Genomic DNA, 21,282 nt, shown 5'->3' with positions numbered 1-21,282 from the left:
CACACACTCATCCCAGCCAACAAGACGGCACTGGTTGCGCTGGAGTGCACCCATTCCATTGATGGGTCAGCTGGAGCCAGAGGTTACCTAAGGGGGGAAAGGCGATGGCCTGGGGGGGGACCCATATGACCAGTGGCCCCCGGTTCACAGTGCGCAATCAGCAGCGTCTGCAGCTGCAAGGCTGCCTTGCCGGCTGCGGCAATAGTGGTCCATGTCCATCCACTCTGACCCCTCGGCCCACGCCCCGGCCACCCCCTGCTACTCCCCCTGGCCCTGGCAGAGGCCCTCTGGCCAGAGACACAACTGTGTCTCTATAACGATGTTGGACACTTTCCGTACCCCTTCTCTCTCCCCCATAGCGACCACGGTGCCTTTTTCCTGATTTTTAAAACCACAAGTGAAACTTGCCGTCGTTAATTCCTCCTGGCGGATGCGTTAACTCCCCCCTTTGACCAGGCTCGTCACCCCTGGACCACCCCCCCACTCGTGCCCCCAGGCCTCGGCAAAGCCCCCCCCCCACCCTTGCTGGTGGAGCGGCTCCCACCCGAGTGTGGCGCCCCTGGACTCAGTCCGCAGCCGCCACGCGGTCGGGAACTTGGCCCATTAGGGCCGGAGCATCGGGGGAGGGCCTCAGGTAACGTCCTGAGGCCGTCCTGACAGCGTGCGGCGTACTCACAGAGTGCGTCGTTTTGGACGGGTTGGAGCATCGCAAAAGCAGCATCGCCGGCGATTTTGGCACCGACGGGGATTCTCTGGCCGATTACCGAACGCGATTTCAACCTCGGAGAACGGGGAATCCTCCCCTTGGAGTTTGGTTGGTCGGATTTTTTAATTTCCGACAACATTTCTTTTGTGCTGGAGGATCGAGGGCAGGCAAGGGAGGATATTGGGTGACTTTCATGAAGCAAGATCTCAGAGTATAGACGATGCGTTTCTTGCCCCCCCCCCCCCCCGCCGTTTTGTTGTTGGAGGTAAGTAGTGACCCTTTCCCTTTGAACTGCTGCAGTCCTTGTGCTCACGGTTGCCCCATTGCGGTGTTAGGCAGGGAATTCTGGGATTCTTAACCAAATGTCAATGAACGGACACCAATCGATGCTCAAATCGAGATGAGGAATGAACTGAGAGAGAAAATGATCCCATGTCATTGCTGCTCTCGCCATTGAACAGTGGGTTGAATGTCAGAGACTCACCCTAGGAGAGAGGGGCTCCCTTGAATGGCAAAGTGCTGAGTTGGCCGTGTTCAGTGGTGGGCGGGGGGGGGGACTACAGCTGGCTTTAGCACTCAGAAATTAACGGTAAAACAATTAGAGCAATGTGCGCAGTTGCGGTTCCTCGCACTTCCGGGGGCCAGGCCGGTACCGGAGGGGTTGGCGCTGCGCCAACCGGCACCCAAGGGCCTGCGGGAGTTGGCACATGCGCAGAACCGCTGGTGTGGTTCCGCGCATGCGCAGACCGGCCGGCGTGTTCCTGCGTGGATTCTTCTCCGCGTTGGCCATGGTGGAGACCTACAGAGGCAGGCGTTGGAGGAAGGAGTGCCCCCACAGCATAGGCCCGTCTGCAGATTGGTGGGCCCCGATTGCGGGCCAGGCCACCGTGGGGGCCCCCCCCCCGAGGCCGGATGCCCCCCCCCCCGAGGATTCCACTAGATGCCTACCAACCAGGTCTCGCCATGTGGGACCATGTCCATTACACGCCGACGGGACTGGCCAGGAACTGACGGGCACTGGGCCCATTGGGGCCCGGGAAATTGCCGGGGAGAGCGCTGCCAATGGCCCCCTGACCGGTGTGGCGTAAACCCCGCCCCCGCCCGCAAACCGACGCCGGAGAATACGGCAGCCGGCGTCGGAGCGAGATTCACACCACGCCCCGGAGATTCTCCGACCCGGCCGGGGGGGGTGGGGTCGGAGAATCCCGCCCCTCGTCTCACGCCACTGTGGCGTGCAATCATATTCACTTCATCTTTACCTCATTAGGAAACATTTAATTTACCTCAGATTCTGAAGGTAAAGTGAACCTTAGGTCAATTCCCCCAACCAGGCCCTGAGTCAAATGGTACCCGGGGTTTTTAAAAGTGCAGGCCACGACCCGTGGGTGGGTGGTGGATGGGTGTCGAGAGGGTCACAGAGCACTCGGTCGCGGTGTCCCATGGTGGTCCCAATTGCGCGGTAAGCACCCAAAGGACGCGACCGACATTTATATTGAGAATGAAATGAATCTGTGTGCAGTCTTCTGACCATAAGCGGCAGCAGTGAGCAGGTTAGCACACCCTGCACGTGCACTTGACGTCACGCGCCCTGTATGTACGTGCTTCTGGCTCGAAAGCATGGAGGAGAGCCTCTTCTATTTTTTAGTAGCAAGAAAGGCAAGAGGACCGTGAAGATGGATCATTTTCTTATCAGGAGGAGATGGTTAGAGACACAAATCAGCAGCCTGCCTACCGGCCAGGATCTCACATCTGAATCTGCTGGAGAGAGATGTTCAGGAGAGTCCATGGTAGATCAGAGCAGTGCTAATGTTAGCTCTGTACAGAGCTCCAAGGCCTCTGATGAACAGCCTACAAAGAAGAAACTTAACTCGGGAACAAATCAGTATAAAGATGATTTCTTTAGGTATGGTTTTCTCAATTGTGCCAATGTAAATAAGGATGCAAATCCCACGTGTATTAGATGCAGGGAAGTACTGGCGAATGAGAGAAAAAGTTTCAGAATTTGAAAGAGAAGTGGTGGGTGAAAAATACATTTTGAGGTTGAGACCCCAGAGTCAGTTGTGAACCTACAGCTGACTCCAAATGTACCTGACCTGTGATAGCACATTAAAAGCACACCAAAACCCCATGAGGCTGTTCACATTCTGGAGTAGCATCTCCCAGGAGTATACAGTGCTGAGTAAAACAAACATTTTGCTGCTGTTGCCCTCACGATGACCTACCTGTGCGAGGTTGGATTTTCCGTTTTCACAAAAATGACGACGGCACAAAGGAACTGGCTGAACTCTGCACCTGATATGCGCATTGCCCTCTCCCCTGTGAACCTGATTGGAGTGAGATCATGAGGACCAAACAGGCTCCCCTTTTGCATTAAACATGGCGTGAGTCTGAAAGACGTGGTTCCCGAAGGCCAGTTGGCAAAAGTGGCTCCTGGGAAAAAAATGCTTGAAAAACACTGGTACACATGGTACAAATGGGCTAAGTGCTTGGGACGCATGAGGCAAAGTAATAAGGACACAGCTCCAATGCTTTAGATATCAGGGTTAATTCCACTCCTGGTGCTCCTGGTGCGGAGAATGGCACCCATATGGAGTGTTGATCTATCAGCCTGCGGTACTTGACCTTTAATCATTAGCTTCCATAGACAAGCACTGTCGGCGTGTGACCCCCAAGCAACACAGTTCCTCTCTGCATTGGCATTACGCATTGGCTGAAGCATAGAGCATAGAACATGCAGTGAAGAAGGAGGACATTCAGCCCATCGAGTCTGCACCACCCCACTTAAGCCCTCACTTCCACTCTATTTCCGTAACACATAAAAACATCCTCACCTTTTTGGACACGAAGGGCAATTTATATCATAGAATTTACAGTGCAGAAGGAGGCCATTCGGCCCATCGAGTCTGCACCAGCTCTTGGAAAGAGCACACTACCCAAGGTCAACACCTCCCCCTATCCCAATAACTCAGTAACCCCACCCAACACTAAGGGCAATTTTGGACACTAAGGGCAATTTAGCATGGCCAATCCACCTAACCTGCATGTCTTTGGACTGTGGGAGGAAAACAGAGCGCCCGGAGGAAACACACGCAGACACAGGGAGAACGTGCAGACTCCACACAGTCAGTGACCCAAGCCGGGCATCGAACATGGGACCCTGGTGTTGTGAAGCCACAGTGCTAGCCACTGTGCTACCGTACTGCCCGCAGCGGTCCTCGCCCTGGCTAGGGAATTTTCCATGGGAACCATTTGTAACCAAACCTCAAAGGCAGCGATAATTTAAGAATCCATCTTGGTATGTGTGAGATTTGTGACATTATATTGCAATGTGGTTAAGTTAAGGAGACACCTTTGTGCAAAACCACAAATTGAGAAGGAGGAGACTAGATTATTAGATGAAGAGATTTGGAGCTAGATGTAATTGGGATTCATTTCTTCACCATTACAGATGTTAATCTATGGAGCAAAGCTGACACTTAATGGGGAATTATCCAGGAAAACACACACTGGCCAGCGAGGCAGGAGGAGGCAAATGAGCTGAATTGTTCAAGTGGCTTTCACTACATATCAAAATAAGTTGCGGACTTGTTTCCATGGTATTTATGACTAGCCCTTCTCCTTGGCGATGTCCCATATTTACATAATATACCGTATGGATCAACTGTGAGTACTTTCTTCCACCCAATTTGGACGTTGCTGGCAAGGGCAGCATTTACTGCTAATCCTTAAGTGGCTCTTCAGGCCATTCCAGAGGGCAGCCAGGTGTTTGCCACATTACTGTGGGTCTGGATTCACGAATAGGCCAGACTGTGCAAGGCTAGAATGTTTCCTTTCCGAGAGGACGTTAGTGAACGAGATGGGTTCTTCGAACAATCCGGAAGTTTCACGGTCACCATGAATGACACTAGTTTTTCATTCCAGGTTTATTTAAGTAAGTAAAGTAAAGTCGCCATTCTCCCAGATGACTATAGGCTGCTTTCCCCTTTGAGGGGGAGAGCTGACTGGTGGTGATTTAACCTGAGGATCACCACACCTCAGAGCGAGGGGCGAGGCTGAGAACGTGGGTCCTTCATGAATAACCTCAGTTGGTACGGGAATCGAACCCGTTCTGCTGGCCTGGTTTTCCATCACAAACCAGCTGTCCAGCCAATTGAGCTAAACTGGCCCCCATCTGGCTGGAGTCATACCTGGTACAAAGGAAGATGGTGGTGATTGCTGGAGGTCACCCATCTCAGACCCGGGGCATCAGGAGTTCCTCAGGATAGTGTCTTAGGATCAACCATCTTCAAATGCTCCATCAATGGCCTTCCTTCCATTATAAGGTCAAAAGTGGGGATGTTCTCTGATGATTGCACAATGTTTAGCACAATCCATGACTCCTCAGATAATAAAGCAGTCCATGTCCAAATGTAACGATACCCAACAATACCCAGGCTTGGGCTGACAAGTGGCAAATAACACTTGTGCCACACAAATGTCAGGCAATGACCATCTCCTACAAAAGAGAGTCTACCCATCCTCCTTGACATTCAATGGCATTGCCTTTGCTGAAACTCTACTATCAACATATTGGCATTACCACTGAGTAGAAACTGAACTGGATCAGCTATATAAATACTGTGGCTACAAAAATAAGTCAGAAGCCGGGAATTTTGCAGAGAGTAACTCAAGTCCTGACGTCCCAAAGCCTGTCCACCATCTACAAGGCCTAAGTCAGGAGTGTGTTGATTTTCACTCCACTTGCCTGGATGAGCGCAGCTCCAACTACACTCAAGAAGCTCAACACCATCCAGCACAAAAATTGCCTGCTACCCCTTCCACAAGCATTCACTCCCTTCACTAGCGACATACAGTGGCAGCTGTGTATACTACATCCAAGATGCACTGCATCACTTCACCAAGGAGCTTCAATGGCACCTTCAAAAAACCCACGGCCTCGACCAACTAGAAGGAGAAAGGCAGCATGGGAACACCACAACCTGCAGGTTCCCTTCCAGGTCACACACCATCCTGTATTGGAACACTGTTCCTTCAGTGTCACTGGGTCAAAATCCTGGAACTTACTTCCAAACAGCACTCTGGGGGCAGTGCAGTGAACAAAGAACAAAGAACAAAGAAAATTACAGCACAGGAACAGGCCCTTCGGCCCTCCCACCCTGCGCCGATCCAGATCCTTTATCTAAACCTGTCTCCTATTTTCCAAGGTCTACTTCCCTCTGTTCCCGCCCATTCATATACCTGTCTAGACCTGCCTCTTAAATGATGCTATCGTGCCTGCCTCTACCACCTCCGCTGGTAAAGCGTTCCAGGCACCCACCACCCTCTGCATAAAAAACTTTCCACGCACATCTCCCTTAAACTTTCCCCCTCTCACCTTGAAATCGTGACCCCTTGTAACTGAGACCCCCACTCTTGGGAAAAGCTTGTGCTATCCACCCTGTCCATACCTCTCATAATTTTGTAGACAAAAGTGGTTCAAGAAGGCAGCTCACCACCGCCCCCTCAAGGGCAATATGGGAAGGGCAATGAATACCAGCCCAGCTGGCAATGCCCACATTTTCGGAAATAGACAAAAGCCTGAACTTTAAGCCCCAGACACCATGGCAGGATTTGAATACATGCCTTTGATTTATTCGGCCAGGTCTTTTGATTACAAGTCTTGCACTATATCCATTACGCCACCATTCCCACAGGGTGAGAATGTTGGCCTGTCACTGACAGCTTCAACCTCTCAGACACTTGGGGAGATAAGAATGTGAAGGGATATCAGACAAACTATTTCACTCAAAGGATAATGGTGCCATGAAGTGATCCATCAGGGAAGTATGAACAGTACGGGTGTGTTCCAAGAGATAATTTGTTGTATTTCTGGAGAGGAACGTGTAGGTTGATGTGCAGCAAATAGAGCTTGGTCATTAAGGTTGTTGCTCATTCCTTAGCATTCATAGAGAAAGATGTCCTCTTCTTCCCCACTGTACTGATGATATAAGAGTTGGTGGGGAGATTTCTGACTGTGACAATCCCGAGCAGCTAAAAGGGATCTTGTACTTGTAACCACAACATCTGACAATCAGAGGAACTTATTCTCCAAGAATAAGACAAAATGCTGGGGAAAGCTCAGCAGGTCTGGTCGCATCTGCGGAGCGAGAAACGAGTTAAAGTTTCAAGTTCAATGTGACTCTTCTTCCGAACTCCTTCATCTCACGTTCTTTTCTAATTCTCTTCTGGTGCCTCGTGCAGTAATAAGGCAGCCTTTTGTCTGTTTCTACGGCTAGTAATTCCTGGAACAGGTCACTAGTCTGTTACTACTCCTAATAATAATCTTTATTATTGTCATCGGCTTACATTAAAACTGCGATGAAGTTACTGTGAAAAATCCCCCAGGTCGCCACATTCCGGCGACTGTTCGGGTACACGGAGGGAGAATTCAGAATGTCCAAATAACCGAACAGCACGTCTTTCAGGACTTGGAGGAAACAGGAGCGCCCTTAGGAAATCCATGCAGACACGGGGAGAACGTGCAGACGCCGGACAGGCAGTGACCCAAGCTGGAAATCGAACCTGGGACCCTGGTGCTGTGAAGCAACAGTACTAACTTCTGTGCTATCCATACTAGAGGCTTTAGCTTGAGGGGCCTCACTCCACATCAAGCGCGGCTGACCAAGAGTCTCTCCCACTCTTACTGCCAGCCATTGGCGTGTGCGGAAGGATTTTGCAGGTTGACCCTCAACCTGTTTGAATGTGTTACAAATGCTCCTTCCTTGGCCATCCAGTCCTGGGGTGGGACTCGAATCTGGAGCTACAGTCACAGAGGCCGGGACACTAAACCACTGCGCCACCAGACCTCCTTGTGTTCTTTTGCGGGTATATCATCCAGAATGTACTCCCAGGTATAATTAGGTTACATCTTGGAGTTCAATGATGCACGTCTTCCATTACCACACTATTGAGCAACACCATACGCCCCAAAAATATCGAGGACAGAAAGCCTGAGGACCTTGGTTGTCAGGAGACCAGTGATCGCAAATGAAGTTCGCCACCACCATACATACACACCTCAGAGTGCCAAACTCACCCTGTCCAAAACAAACCCCCGGAAATGGCTCCCTAAGATGGCAACAGCTCAGATTTATTGGCATTAGGGTAACATGTGCCAACCTGTGTCATAGCAAGGAGACCATTGGGACATTTTAAATGAATCACTCCCTCATCTCATAAGACTTTACTTTGACCAAGCGATAAAACAAGATAGAAATTAATTCCTCTTTTGATTCTGGACCCCTGATGGGATCACTGGCCTAAAGTGACATCTCTCTGCATTTCGGGAACCCCTATTGCTGGCAAGCACAAATACACACTCGACCGGCAAGGTTTTAGGAAGAGAGCGGCGAAAGCTTTTTTCACTGTAGGATTTACTCTGAAAAAAAAGAGAGAGACCAATATTCTGAGTTATTCTATGCCTTGTTCTTGACTGGCATTGTGCTGTGTGGGCGTGGGTGTGCTCCCCCGCTCTCCATTCTGTGAAAGCCTTCATTTCTCTTGCTAATTTAATGTTCTCACTCTCTCTCTCTCTCTCTTCTCTCTCCCTCTATCTCTCATGTGTAAAGCTAATGTAATGTGGATTATGTAGGATTTAAATGGGACCTTTGTGTCAGTCTTGTTTGCTTTCTCCCTTACCCCCCTTTCTCTCTCTCTGTATCTCCCTCTTTTATGTTGTTGAGAATCTTGCTTTTTTGTGTCTGTTCCACCCCCCCCCCCCCCCCCCTCTCTCTCCTCACTCTCTCTCTCTCTCGGTCAGTGCGTGGGCGGTCAGGCTCCATGTGTGGGCGTTGAATTAAGAAGCGGTAGTCAGGGTTTCTGCTATTTGCGTCACTGCTAGAGACAGCCGTCTTCACTGACAAATAGAGTGAATTAATCCTCATTTTGGCAATCGATGGCTTATGAAAGCTATCCATTTTTATCGCAATATATTCCTGATCTTTTTCTCTCTCTCTCTCTCTCTCCCCCTCCCTTATATTTTCCTCGCCTTCTCACGTTTTTTTCTCCCCCCCCCCCCACCCCCCAACCTCATGTTTATCCATCAATTCCTCTTTCATCCACCCCCTCTCTCTCTCTCAGTGATCACAATTTTAACCTTGCCCAACCAGAGCTTTATAAATAGCGGTGATAATGAATTCGACTCCATTCGGCCAAGCTGCAACTCTCTGGCTCCATCGCAGTGGTACAGGGTTTTCCATAGAAGGTTTTTGTTTTTCAGGGAGGGAGGAGAAGCGGGGGTGGGGGGGGGGGGGGGAGGGAGGAAGGACAAAAGTCCCCACGGGGTCAGAGTTACGTCACTGGCATCAGCCTGACTTGAGTTTGGGGAGTCAATCCCCAACTAATTATAAAAATGTCTAGTAAACTGTGAGCTCCCAAGTGTGTGTGTGTGTGTGCAAAGGGAAGCAGTTTCAAACCAGTTGTGTGTGTCTGTGTGCAGATTTAGGAGTTTGAAATAGCCAACCCAATCCTGCTGTTGGTGAATGTTGTTTTTCCTTCCACTGTGTTGTGAAGAAGCAGGCAAGTCCTGATGTCCCCTTTTTAAAAAAAATCATTAGCCGTTCTCGGGCTGATAGATCCCGCCTCATATTTCATCCCAACATTAATTCAAATGCTTTTTAAAAAACAAATTAGAATCTCAGAACCTTCTGTTCCTCTGCCAGCTGACCATGCCTCTTGCCAGGACGCTGCAGAGAGGCGCAGTTTAAAACAAAAAGCTATTGTATACCCCCCCTTTTTAAATGTTTTTTTTCAGAAGGTGTTTTCTCTGCAACCCCCCCCCCCCCCCCCGCGCCACCGCCATCCCCACCCAAACTGCAAATCCTCAAAAACTATTGCACCCCTCCCAAAGCCAATCTAATTGCGTGGGTAAGCGCTGTCCGCGGTGCTGAAACACTCCTGTATTTAGAAAAGACATTTCAGCACCATGTATATTCGGGTTTAGCTGCAATGCCATTTCAACATCTTGAAAGTTGAGAGAGAATCGAGATTGATCAACTCTCTCGAAGAATGCAATTAACAAGGAGAGAGAGAGGGGGGAAAATCAGAGTGGAAAACACATTGGTAATCTTATTTTCTCAATGGACGGATTGCATTCTTAAAATTCTGACATGGATTTCGCAAGGAGGGAGGGGAGTGGGGGAAATCCCCTCTCAATGCATATTTGATGATTCCAACCCTACGCATCGGCCAAGTGAGCCTGTGCAATTTTCAACATGTCCAAAAATGGAAAGGGGAGCCAAAAATAACAGGATTTTACCCGCCTATAAAAAAAATCCCTTAAAAAGTGCAGAACAAGCAGTTGGTGTCACAGCTCCGAGCGAGTCTCCTCGCTGCTCACACCACAGTGAGGGGGAGGGAGAGAGAGAGAGACAGGGAGAGAGTAATGATAGAAGCATTAAATTGCTTGCAAGCTTGTAGTTATTTATATGCAGTTGAAGCTGTCAAACGAGGACAGAAAAAAAAGAGAATGACATCGGAAGGAAGAGACACACAGGTAAGCTAATTGCATTTTCCTGGTTAAATTTGATATATTTGCTTCATTGCAATTTGTTTAACCTTAACTCGACAACTTGACGGCGAAGCAAGGCTGAATATTTAGGGGTAACATAAAAAATATTGTTTATTTTCTGATCCATTCATTTTTTTTTTGCAAAACGCCTCATCTGAGGCTTTTTAACATCAGTGATGTGGAAAAAAAATCACCCAATGCTAACCACAAATAGAAACTCAGTGAAGCTACGGTGGTAACAGCTAGTTCAGGGATGGTTCATGGACTTAGATTTACTACTGTTACGCTGGCGAGAATCCATTCAGATAAACCTGTTGAAATGCTAGTGCAGGAATGTCTTCATCCAGCGTTTACTGTCTGTCTCTCACCCCCATTCTCTATTTTTGCCTTCCTACTCTCCGGGCTGTTTTCTCGTTCTCTCTCTCTCTCTCTCTCTATCATGTGTAATGTATAACTCATTCACTCGCTCCCTGCAATCCTGGATTCTCTTTCTGCCTCGCCATCATAGGTTACACTCAATTCTCCTGACCGCCAACCACACACCCTCCCTTCCCTACACCCTGTCCATCTTCTTTCTTGTTTTTTTTTCCATTTCCCTATAACTGACTCACTTACTTCTCCCTGGTTCTGGAATCAGTTTTCCTATTTCTGATCATCTACATGCTGAGGGATTTCCTTCACACAATCCATTCCTGTTTTCTGTACAAGTCTCCCTGATCCCTGTTCAACATCCAACACTCTGCTATTTTCCACAATCTCTCTCATTTCCTCCCTCATTCTACATCTTTATTTTTCTACAATTTTGAGGAGCTCCCCTATTTCCCTGTCTGGCTACTCTCTATCTTCCATCCTTTCTTCCCTCTCTTGCACCCCCCCCCCCCTCTCTTTTCTTTTCCCTTATCTTTTCCTCTCTCTCTTCCCTTTCCCTCTTTATCTCTCCAAATCACCAACTCTCTTTCTCTGTTTCGCTTCTCTTTCCCTTTATCTCTTCCTCTCTCCCTCTTTTCTTCCCCTCTTTCCTTTCCCTCTTATTCTCCCCAAATCACCATCTCTCTTTCTTGCTCTCTTCTCCGTTATCTCTCCCCCTCTCACTTTCCTTTTCCTCTTTCTCTCTCTCAAAACCACCATCTCTCTTTCTCATCTATTTTCCTTTATCTCTTCCCCTTTCTCTTTCTTGTCTCCCTTTTCTCCAAATCAGCATCTCTCTTTCTCTTCTAGTTTTCTTAATCTCTTCCACTCTTTCTTTCCGTTCTCTCGTTCTCTCTCCAAATCACTATTTCTCTTCCTCTTCTATTTTCCTTTACCTCTTCTCCTCTCTTTCCTTTCCCCCTTTTCTGTCTCTCCTCAAATCACCATAATCTCTTCCGCTCTATCTTTCCGTCCCCTCTGTCTCTCTCCAAATCACCATATTTCTTTCCATCTCTCTGTGCTTCTTTCCCATTGTTTCCCCTCTCACATCTTTTCTCTCCCTTCACTTTGCAATCACCCTCTCTCTCTTACATACGTAAAACACACACTGCTGTAAACATTACATTAAAGTGCCTGGGATGGTTTACAGACTGTCTGCACCAAACCGCCCACCTCCTTGGGTTCCTCTTAAACACAGTGTGACTATGTGAATCCTGAATAATACACCCTCCAGGCAGCCTCACCTCCCCATTTTACTATAAAATGCACAGCAACCCACTTTTCTCCAGTCATTTTCAGATTCATGCCCTGTAAGTCAACATTATAATTATCATTATTGTAATGATGTATTTATCCTCGTAGCCCTACAGTGTAAGAAACCATCCTGGATCTCAATTAAATCTTTTCATCTTTTTCAATAAACCATTGTCAGAACTAATGCACAGGCAGGGAAGGTGAGTTGCTCTTTCTCTGTGGCTATTCGCCGATATTTTCCTCTCCCCGTGTCCACACAGATTGAAAATCTACAGCAAACTGACTGACAAGCCTTCCTCCAAATGCAATTTCACACCAAAAGACACATTGAATCTCCTAATTGAGCCGCAGCCTTTTATTGCCTTTAGGAAGGATGGTGGGGAATATCCCACCGTACAGTCCATACACTATAGGAGTGGTCAAGATTTCAAAGATGCTAAAGCATTGCGGGGCAAACTACCAGTTTGGTGAAGCAAGAGACAGCAGTGCTATGACCGGCGATGAGTTTTTAAAATAAATAAAAAAAGCAATGACAGAAATACATACACACACATTCCTGGAATAGTTCACTATGCTACTATGCAGTAGCTGAGAGATTGGAAAGATTGGATAAACTGGGATTGTTTTCTTTGGAACGGAGGAGGTTAAGTGGAAACCAGGCTGAAGTGTATCACATTAAACATAATGGATAGGAAGAGCTTATTTCCCTTGTTTAAGGGTCATAACCATGTAGCATGGATTTAGGGTAAGAACAGTGAGGCTTAGAGGAGTTCCAAAATTATTTCTATTTCACGCACAGGGTGGTGGGGGTGTGGGGCTCACTTACTGAAATGGTGGCGTAGACAGAAAGCTTTGAGAGACATCAAAAGTACTTGAATGGCCTCCTTCCATGCTGTAAATTCCTTTGGCTCTATGACTCCATATAATTCAGGAGCGCGTACTGGTAACCCAACAATAAATTCCTCAGCAAAGGTGACAACATTATACTACACTTGCCCTCCCATGGGAAGCCAGCACATCTCTATAAAATGAATGCGTCACATATTAACCATAGTTCGCATTGCATAGTTAGTTGGTGTAAGTCAAAGAGGTAGTATCGCAGCACAATCAAGTTAAACCACCTCTGAGCTAGAGAATAAGAACATTTGGAAATTCCTCTTCACCCCCCCCTCCCTCCACTGACCCTTTCCTTTTGCAAAATATTAATCAATGTGAGTTTATAATTGGCCATGGCTGTGATGCCTTTGTGTCGAAATTCCCTGCTGGCACTGGCGATATATCCCACCCATGAAAAGTTAATTGAGAAAAAGGTTTCAGTTGCTTGTGCGATTGTACGCCATCAATGAATGCAGGAGATCAACGCACAAAATTAAGGTAACTGAGAAACAAATTCACACTTGGCAGAAGATTTGGTCGAACGAGTAAACGCAATGAACCAGGAGGAAATGAAGACTGAAAATGGAAGAAGAAACGGGAAGGTAACTCATCCCAAACCAGGCAACCTTTACAACACACACCCTACTCTATGTATACTGTCCACTTCAGTAGACTGTGGGAGGCAGTGGAGTAGCGGTATTGTCACTGGAATAGTAATCCAGAGACCCAGGGTAATGCTCTGGGGGCCTGGGTTCAAATTTGAATTCAATGAAAAATCTGGAATTAAAAATATAAATCTAATAACAACCATGAAACGGTTGTCGTAAAATCCATCTGGTTCACTAGTGAGCTTTAGGGAAGGAAATTTGCCCACATACTCCAGATCCGCAGAAATGTGCCCTCTGAAATGATCTCGTAAGTCACAAATGTGCCCTCTGAAATGGTCTCGTAAGTCACAAGGGCAATTAGGGATGGTCAACAAATGCTGACCCAGCCAGCGACACCCACACCCAATGAATGAATAAAGTTCAATCAAATCAGGAGTGTGGTTATCTCATTGCAACTGAAGCTCATGTTCTATAATCAAACCTTAACTTCCCGTCATGGAGCCTGCTGGTGAGGTGCATGACAATTATCCCTGGATGGGACTAAAGCAGCAGAGCGAGGTGTTTCTTTTCAATAAATCACAAGCTCTTGGGGATGACGTGAAGAATTAATGATGGGTTAACATTGTGGCCTTGGTCATCTGGTGGGGTTTAAATCCTTGCTCTTATGGGGGAGTTAGTGCAATGAATGTTTGCACATACTTCCTTCACATATGCCCTTGCATTCAGTGCAATGAAGGAGGCTTACATTGAGTGATAAGATTAGATCTGGAACTTGGAACCTGAAATTGAACCTTTTAACTCATTGGGATTAGGGTAGTCTTTAATCCATTAGGAGATAGCACCCAGCGATTGTCACATTCTCTTAATATTGATTTTAAAATGTACTTACGTGAGGATCTGAGCCTTTAATGATACAGTATGGTATTAATACATTTAATTTCTTTCTTCATTATTTTAATAGAATTCCAGCCGAGTTATTGAAATAGGGTTCCCCTTCAATAGGGATTTCATGGTATTAATTGTAAATTATTTTAACAAGAACATGAGAAATAGAAGTGGGAGTGCACCATACGACCCCTTAACCCCGCTCTGCTCTTCAATGTGAGCATGTCTGATCTTCTACCTTAACTTGCCCACTCCCCAAATCCCTTGATTTCCCGAGAGACCAAAGATCTATTTGATCTCAGCCTTAATCATACTCAACGGTGGAGCATTTGCAACTCACTAGCGTAGCGAATTCCAGGTGGTTCGCAACCATCTGACTGAAGAGATTTCTCTTCATCTGCTCTCAACGATGGGCAACTCATCTTGACACTGCACCCCTGTTCCAGGTTCCCCATCCAGGGTAGACAACCTCTTAGCAGCTCCATTGTCAAACACCTTCAGGATCTTGCAGGTTTCAATGAGATGACCTCTCATTCTTACAGTTTCAAGTGAGCACAGGCTGAATTCACTCATCCACTCACCATAGGACAACCCTTTCATCCCAGGGACCACGCTGCAAAGGTTCTGAAGAAAACAGTCGCACGGACCCAAAATGTTAACTCAGTTTCTTTCTCCACAGATGCTGCCAGGCCTGCTGTGTTTTTCCAGCACTTTCTGTTTTATATTTCAGACCTCCTGCATCTGCAGTATTTTGGTTTTATCTATCCTTCCTTAAATATGGAGACCCAAACTTTGCAGAGTATTCCAGGTCCTTAGCAAAGGCCCGTCTAATTGTTGCAAGACACCCCTATTCTTGTATCAATCCCCTTGCAATAAAGGCCACCATGCCACTTCCCTCCCTAATTGCTCAATTTGCTGTATGCTAACTTTTTGTGTTCCTTCTTTGCTTATAGCCAAGCACTTCTGGTGTTCAACATTTAGAAGTTTCAAGACTTGTAATCTGAAAAAACATTCTACTTCTCCATTCTTAATGCCAAAGTGACTAACTTCACATTTGCCCACGGTATAATCCACCTTCAGTCTTGTTGGCCACGTACTTAACTTATTTACAGTCTCTGTGTGTCCTCCTCACAGCTTAAATTGCCACCCAGCTTTGTATCAGCAACAAACCTGTATCCGTTATTCTTCATCTCTTAATCTAAATCATTAACATAGATTTCAAATAGCTGAGACCGCAGCACTGATTCTTTAGATGGTCCACTAATTACAACATGTCAATTTGGGAACACCCTATTTATTTCTCTGGCATTTTCTGTCCTTTAGGCAATCGTCCAACTGTGGTAATATACCACCCTCAATGGCATGAGCCATTGTCTTGTATATTAACTTTTTGGGTCAGTTTATCAAATGTCTTCTGGAAATCCAAGTATACTAGTGTAGAGCACGGTAGCATTGTGGATAGCACAATCGTTTCACAGCTCCAGGGTCCCAGGTTCGATTCCGGCTTGGGTCACTGACTGTGTGGAGGAGTCTGCACATCCTCCCCGTGTGTGCGTGGGTTTCCTCCGAGTGCTCCGGTTTCCTCCCACAGTCCAAAGATGTGCAAGTTAGGTGGATTGGACATGATAAATTGCCCTTAGTGTCCAAAATTTCCCTTAGTGTTGGGTGGGGTTATTGGGTTATGGGGATAGGGTGGAGGTGTTAACCTTGGGTAGGGTGCTCTTTCCAGGAGCCGGTGCAGACTCGATGGTCCGAATGGCCTCCTTCTGCACTGTAAATTCTATGTAAATAACTACATCTACTGGTTTCCCTTTATCTCTGCGACTGGAGGGCAGCACGGTGGCCTAGTGGTTAGCACAGCTGCCTCACGGCGCTGAGGTCCCAGGTTCGATCCCGGCTCTGGGTCACTGTCCGTGTGGAGTTTGCACATTCTCCCCGTGTCTGCGTGGGTTTCGCCCCCACAACCCAAAAATGTGTAGAGTAGGTGGATTGGCCACACTAAATTGCCCCTTAATTGGAAAAAATAATTGGGTAATCTAAATTTATTTTTAAAAAAATAAATAGATAAAAACCAAATCTTTGCGACTGATTACATCCTCAAAAAACTCCAATAAATTTTCCAAACCCTGGGTGGGATTCTTTGGTCCCCCCGTAGCGTGTTCCTTGGCAGTGCGCCATTTGCTCACAGTGGGATTCTCTCTTTCTGCCACTTGTTAATGGGGTTTCCCATTGAAGCCAACTCACATCACCAGGAAACCCATGGGTGGGTATGCGCTGCCAATTGGAACAGTGAATTCCAATGGTTGGAGAATTCCAGCCCCTATTTCTCTTTTGTAAAACCATGTTGACTCTGTCTGATCATACAATGATTTTCTTAATTGCATTGGACATACCTCCTTAGTAATAGATTCCAACAATTTCCCAACAACTGATGTCAGGATAACAGATCTGTAGTTCCCTCTCTTCTCTACCCTTCCTTTCTTCAAGAGCAGTGATGCATTTGCTACCTTCTCATTCACTGGAAGAAGTGAATCTAGAATCTAGCAAATGTTGGAGAATCTTAACCAGTGCATCTACTATCTCTGCAGCCACCTCCTTTTGAGCCATAGACTGTAGGCCATTAAATCCTAGGGATTTGTCGGATTTCTGTCTCTGACACTCTCACCTTTGAGTTGAAGTTTGTTCAAGATGATTCAAGGCCAATTCCAGAGTTCTAAAGAATGGTCTGGGTTAGCACATCAGTAGAGCACCAAGGGAGGTGTTAGAGGTGGCAATCTTCAGGTGAGGCCTCAAACTGAAGTCCTATCTGCCCCTTGGGATTGACAAAAAAGATACCATAGTGCTACCTGAAGAGGAGCAGGGGAGGTTCTCACTGGAGTCTTGGTCAATATTTATCCCTCAACCAAAAGCACAAGACCAGATTATTTCATTGTTGCTGGTCGATTTTTCTGTGTGCAAATTGGTCACCACATCTCCTACAAATTAGCAATGATTACTGTTGAGTAATACTTAATTGGCAGTAGAGCACTTTGGAATGGACTTAGGGCATAAAAGGTGCGAAAGAATGCGAGCCGTTCCCTGCCTCCTGAAATGCGCATGTGAAGTATCCATACCAATATATCACACAAGGACTATTGGGCTAAGAGTTTCTTTTCACGATGCAGTTCATGACCACTCACCACTCACCAGCCCACGCACTGTCTTCCCGTCGTTGTCGGATTCAAATAAAAGTTAAATAATAAATGCTCTTTTGGACAGTGACTTGTGTTAATCAATGTATTTTCTTTACACACAGGTATGATTAGCTAGAGAGGACCAGAAAGGACCAGCTATTTCATTTATACAACACAGAATTGTCTTAGTGTGTGTGCACCACCTTCTTCTCCCTTAAAAGCACACACACTAAGACAATTACCCTGCTAAAAGTGGATATGCCGAAGGTAGCACGGTGGCGCAGTGATTAGCACAGCTGTCTCACGGCGCCGAGGTCCCAGGTTCGAGCCCGGCTCTGGGTCACTTTCCGTGTGGAGTTTGCACATTCTCCCCGGGTTTGCATGGGTCTCGCCCCCACAACCCAAAGATGTGCAGGCTAGGTGGATTGGCCACGCTAAATTGCCCCTTAATTGGAAAAAATGATTGGGTACTCTAAATTTATTTTTAAAAAGTGGACATGCCCAAATTGATCGTCACTTGGCATCACACCCATACCTCATCCCACACACTTGTGGCATTCGCAGGTGTACATATCCCAGCAGGCACTATGGGATACCTATCAAGAGGGTCCAATTTGATCTTCTCCCTTTTGGCCCATTGTAATGGCCACTATTGCCTCAGCTCAGCCAGCTCAGCTGGGATTGGGACTTTGGGTCTTCTGCTGGTTGAAGTCTGAATTACACGCAGACTAAACATTTCTGCATTCTGTTCTTCCTGCGTCCCGACAGTATCCATCCATCAATATCAATTTGGTCTCCGTTCTTACTCACTGAGAAACTGGGCGGATGTCAAGGCGAGCTTTGGAAGATAGGCCACACTGCGCACTCTCTCAGATCCCGTTTGATGGATCAGCTTTCAATAGCCAGGCATTTACATGCTCGGGGCCCTCCTATAGTCCTCAGGTCAATGAAAGTACTTGAGCTTAATCCAAACGAAGAGACGTTCTTAGCACTTGATACCCTACCCCTCCACTTTGTAGTTATCACAAGCCCCTGATAGCTATCAAATGGTAGCCTGTAATGGTGTGATTGCTAAATGTTGGAACAGATTACAAAATTATCCCCAATTATATCTTTTTACTGAACTTGATTCTCTTTTTCCATTAGTTCTCTCACAAGCATAGATCAATATACCTTTAAAGCTGATCATCAGGTTTACATTATGGAGGTGAATTTATATGGAAGCATAAACTATGCTCACTCTTCACTATCCTCTCTTTCTCACTTCTCACCTCTTCCTTTCCTCTTTTTCTTTCCGTTTACCATCTCTTCTGCTCAATTCGCCTTCTCTGCCCTCTCTCATTATCTCTATCCTCCTCTAACACTTTCTACTCCGATTTTGCCACTTTCCCTCTATCTATTGAAAATGAAATGAAATGAAAATCACTTATTGTCACGAGTAGGCTTCAATGAAGTTACTGTGAAAAGCCCCTAGTCGCCACATTCCGGCGCCTGTCCGGGGAGGCTAGTACGGGAATCGAACCGTGCTGCTGGCCTGCTTGGTCTGCTTTAAAAGCCAGCGATTTAGCTGAGTGAGCTAAACCAGCCCCTATTTGCTCTCTTGAACCCTCTTCGCCCTTTGATCCTCTCTCTACCTCATTATGAACTTGCAAACATATTAATTAGGAGCAGGGGTAGTCCATTCGGCCCCTTGGGCCTACTGCATCATTCAATGTGATTAGGGCGGACCTGAAAGTAACTTCAACTCCACATTCCTGCTGACCCCTCGACAGCCTTTTAGGGGAGAGAGTTTCAAAGACTCACGACCCTTTGAGAGAAAAATTAATTCTCCTAATCTCCATCTTAAATGGGAGCTCCCTGATTTTTAAATGTCCATTCAGCATCCGTGCTGTTAAATCCCCTCAGGATATTATATACCTCAATAAGATCACCTCTCATTCTTTTAAATTCCAATGGGTACAGGCCCATCCTGTCCAACCTTTCCTCGTAACATAAGTTCCCCATCCCAAGAACAACTCGATTGAACTGCTCCCAGTATATTAATATCCTTTCTTAAATAAGAAGACCAAAACTGTGTACGTGGTCTCCCAATGCCCTGTATAACCTAGGCAAAACATCCCAGCCGCGATTCTCCCAAAGGGAGACAAAGTGCCGACGCCGGAGTGAAGCCCGGAGTGTTTCACTCTGGCGTCGGAGGCCGCTCCTCGCCCCCTATTATCCCACCCCCAGGGGGCTAGGAGCGGTAGCGCGTCAATCTCGGGCGCCGGGCCTTGACGCTTGCGTCAAAGCGGCGCCGCCTGAATGACGCTGCCGGTGGCGTCTAAATGACGCACCCGCGCATGCGCGGTTGCCTTCTTCCCCTCCACTGCCCCGCAAGACATGTCGGTGTGATCTTGCGGGGCGGCGGAGGGAAAAGAGTGCGTCTTTCAGAGACGCTGGCCCGACGATCGGTGGGCACTGATCGCGGGCCAGACCCCTCCTGAGCACCCCCCGGTGCTCGATTCTCCCTCCGCCCGCCACAGGCCCCACACGCAGTGGTCGCGCGCTGTTCACGCCGGAAGCGACCAGGTGTGGTTGGCGCCGGCGTGAACCGGTCGTATTAGGGAGGCTGCTCGGCCCATTCGGCTGGAGAATCTCCGAGCGGCCTGTCGCAAAACGCGACACGCCATTTTGGGGGGATGGGAGAATCACGTGCGGGTGCCAGGGTGGCATGGCGTGATTCACCCGGCACTCCTGCAATTCTCCCACCTGGCGTGGGGTCGGAGAATCGCGCTCCCCAACTTTTATATTCCATTCCTCTTGCAATAAACAACAACATTCCATTTGACTTCTGAATTACTTGCTGCATCTGCATACCAACTTTTTCTGATTCATGTCACAAATCTTCATTTCTTATCTTTCTTTCACCTACCTCCCTGGCTGCTCTAATGATGGAACTGGTGATGCTGAACTAGGCTAACTTGCATTGAGTTGTATGTTGCTGGCCTGTAGTTTGGCGCAGAGGGTGATTAACCATCCAGTTTTATGGAATCAGTTGATAATAAATCACTGTGAACACAGAGGGAGTTATTCATGAAAGGTTCTTGTACAACTGTAACTTGTAATCAGAAATTTAAATTAGGATCATAGAATCATGGAATTTCTACTGTGTAGAAGGAGGTCATCCAGCCCATCGAGTCTGCACCAACCCTCTGAAAGAGCACCCCATCTAGGCCCACTCACACGTCCTATCCCTGTAACCCTGCTTTCCCACCTAACCCGCTCATCTTTGGACACTAAGGAACAATTTAGCGTGCTCAATCCACCTAACCTGCACATCTTTGGACTGTGGGAGGAAACTGGAGCACCCGGAGGAAACCCACGCAGACACAGGGAGAACATGCAAACTCCACACAGTCACCCAAGGCCGGAATTGAACCCGGGTCCCTGATGCTGTGAGGCAGCAGCGCTAACCAATGTGCCACTGTGTTGCCCCTAATTATAAAGTCTTGATATGATTGCCCAAGGTGTTCTATATCCAGGTACATGCTATTCTGAGGGGGAACTATCTGAAATCTCAATTTGATTTTCCTACAGAGTTCAATTCTATTGAGTCAATCCAAATGTTACAATTGGAAATAAAAACAGAAAATGTTGGATAAACTAAGCAGATCCAGCAGCATCTGTGGAGAGAGAATCAGAGTTAACCTTTTGAGCCCTTCTACAGAATTAGATTCTATTATTAGATCCCAGTTTGTTGGGGATGTACTGGACATGTTGAGGACTGTGCACCCTGGTGTGTGTTAGGTACATTGCCCCTAGCTCTTATTCCAAAAGACCACAGGT

The 21,282-nt window shown here is 47.0% G+C and overlaps 1 long non-coding RNA gene across 1 annotated transcript in view; it reads left to right on the top strand.

Moving 5' to 3' along the window:
* Positions 1-9,639: 9,639 nt before the first annotated feature.
* LOC119956602 overlaps positions 9,640-21,282 on the top strand; it is a 74,451-nt gene continuing 62,808 nt past the window's right edge. The window contains exon 1 of the long non-coding RNA XR_005458654.1: positions 9,640-10,238. This is a non-coding gene — a long non-coding RNA (uncharacterized LOC119956602). The remainder of the gene's footprint in view (positions 10,239-21,282) is intronic.

The sequence above is a fragment of the Scyliorhinus canicula genome, chromosome 23, assembly GCF_902713615.1.
Source record: "Scyliorhinus canicula chromosome 23, sScyCan1.1, whole genome shotgun sequence".
Classification (NCBI taxonomy): Eukaryota; Metazoa; Chordata; class Chondrichthyes; order Carcharhiniformes; family Scyliorhinidae; genus Scyliorhinus; species Scyliorhinus canicula.
This window is presented reverse-complemented; position numbering and strand designations above follow the sequence as displayed.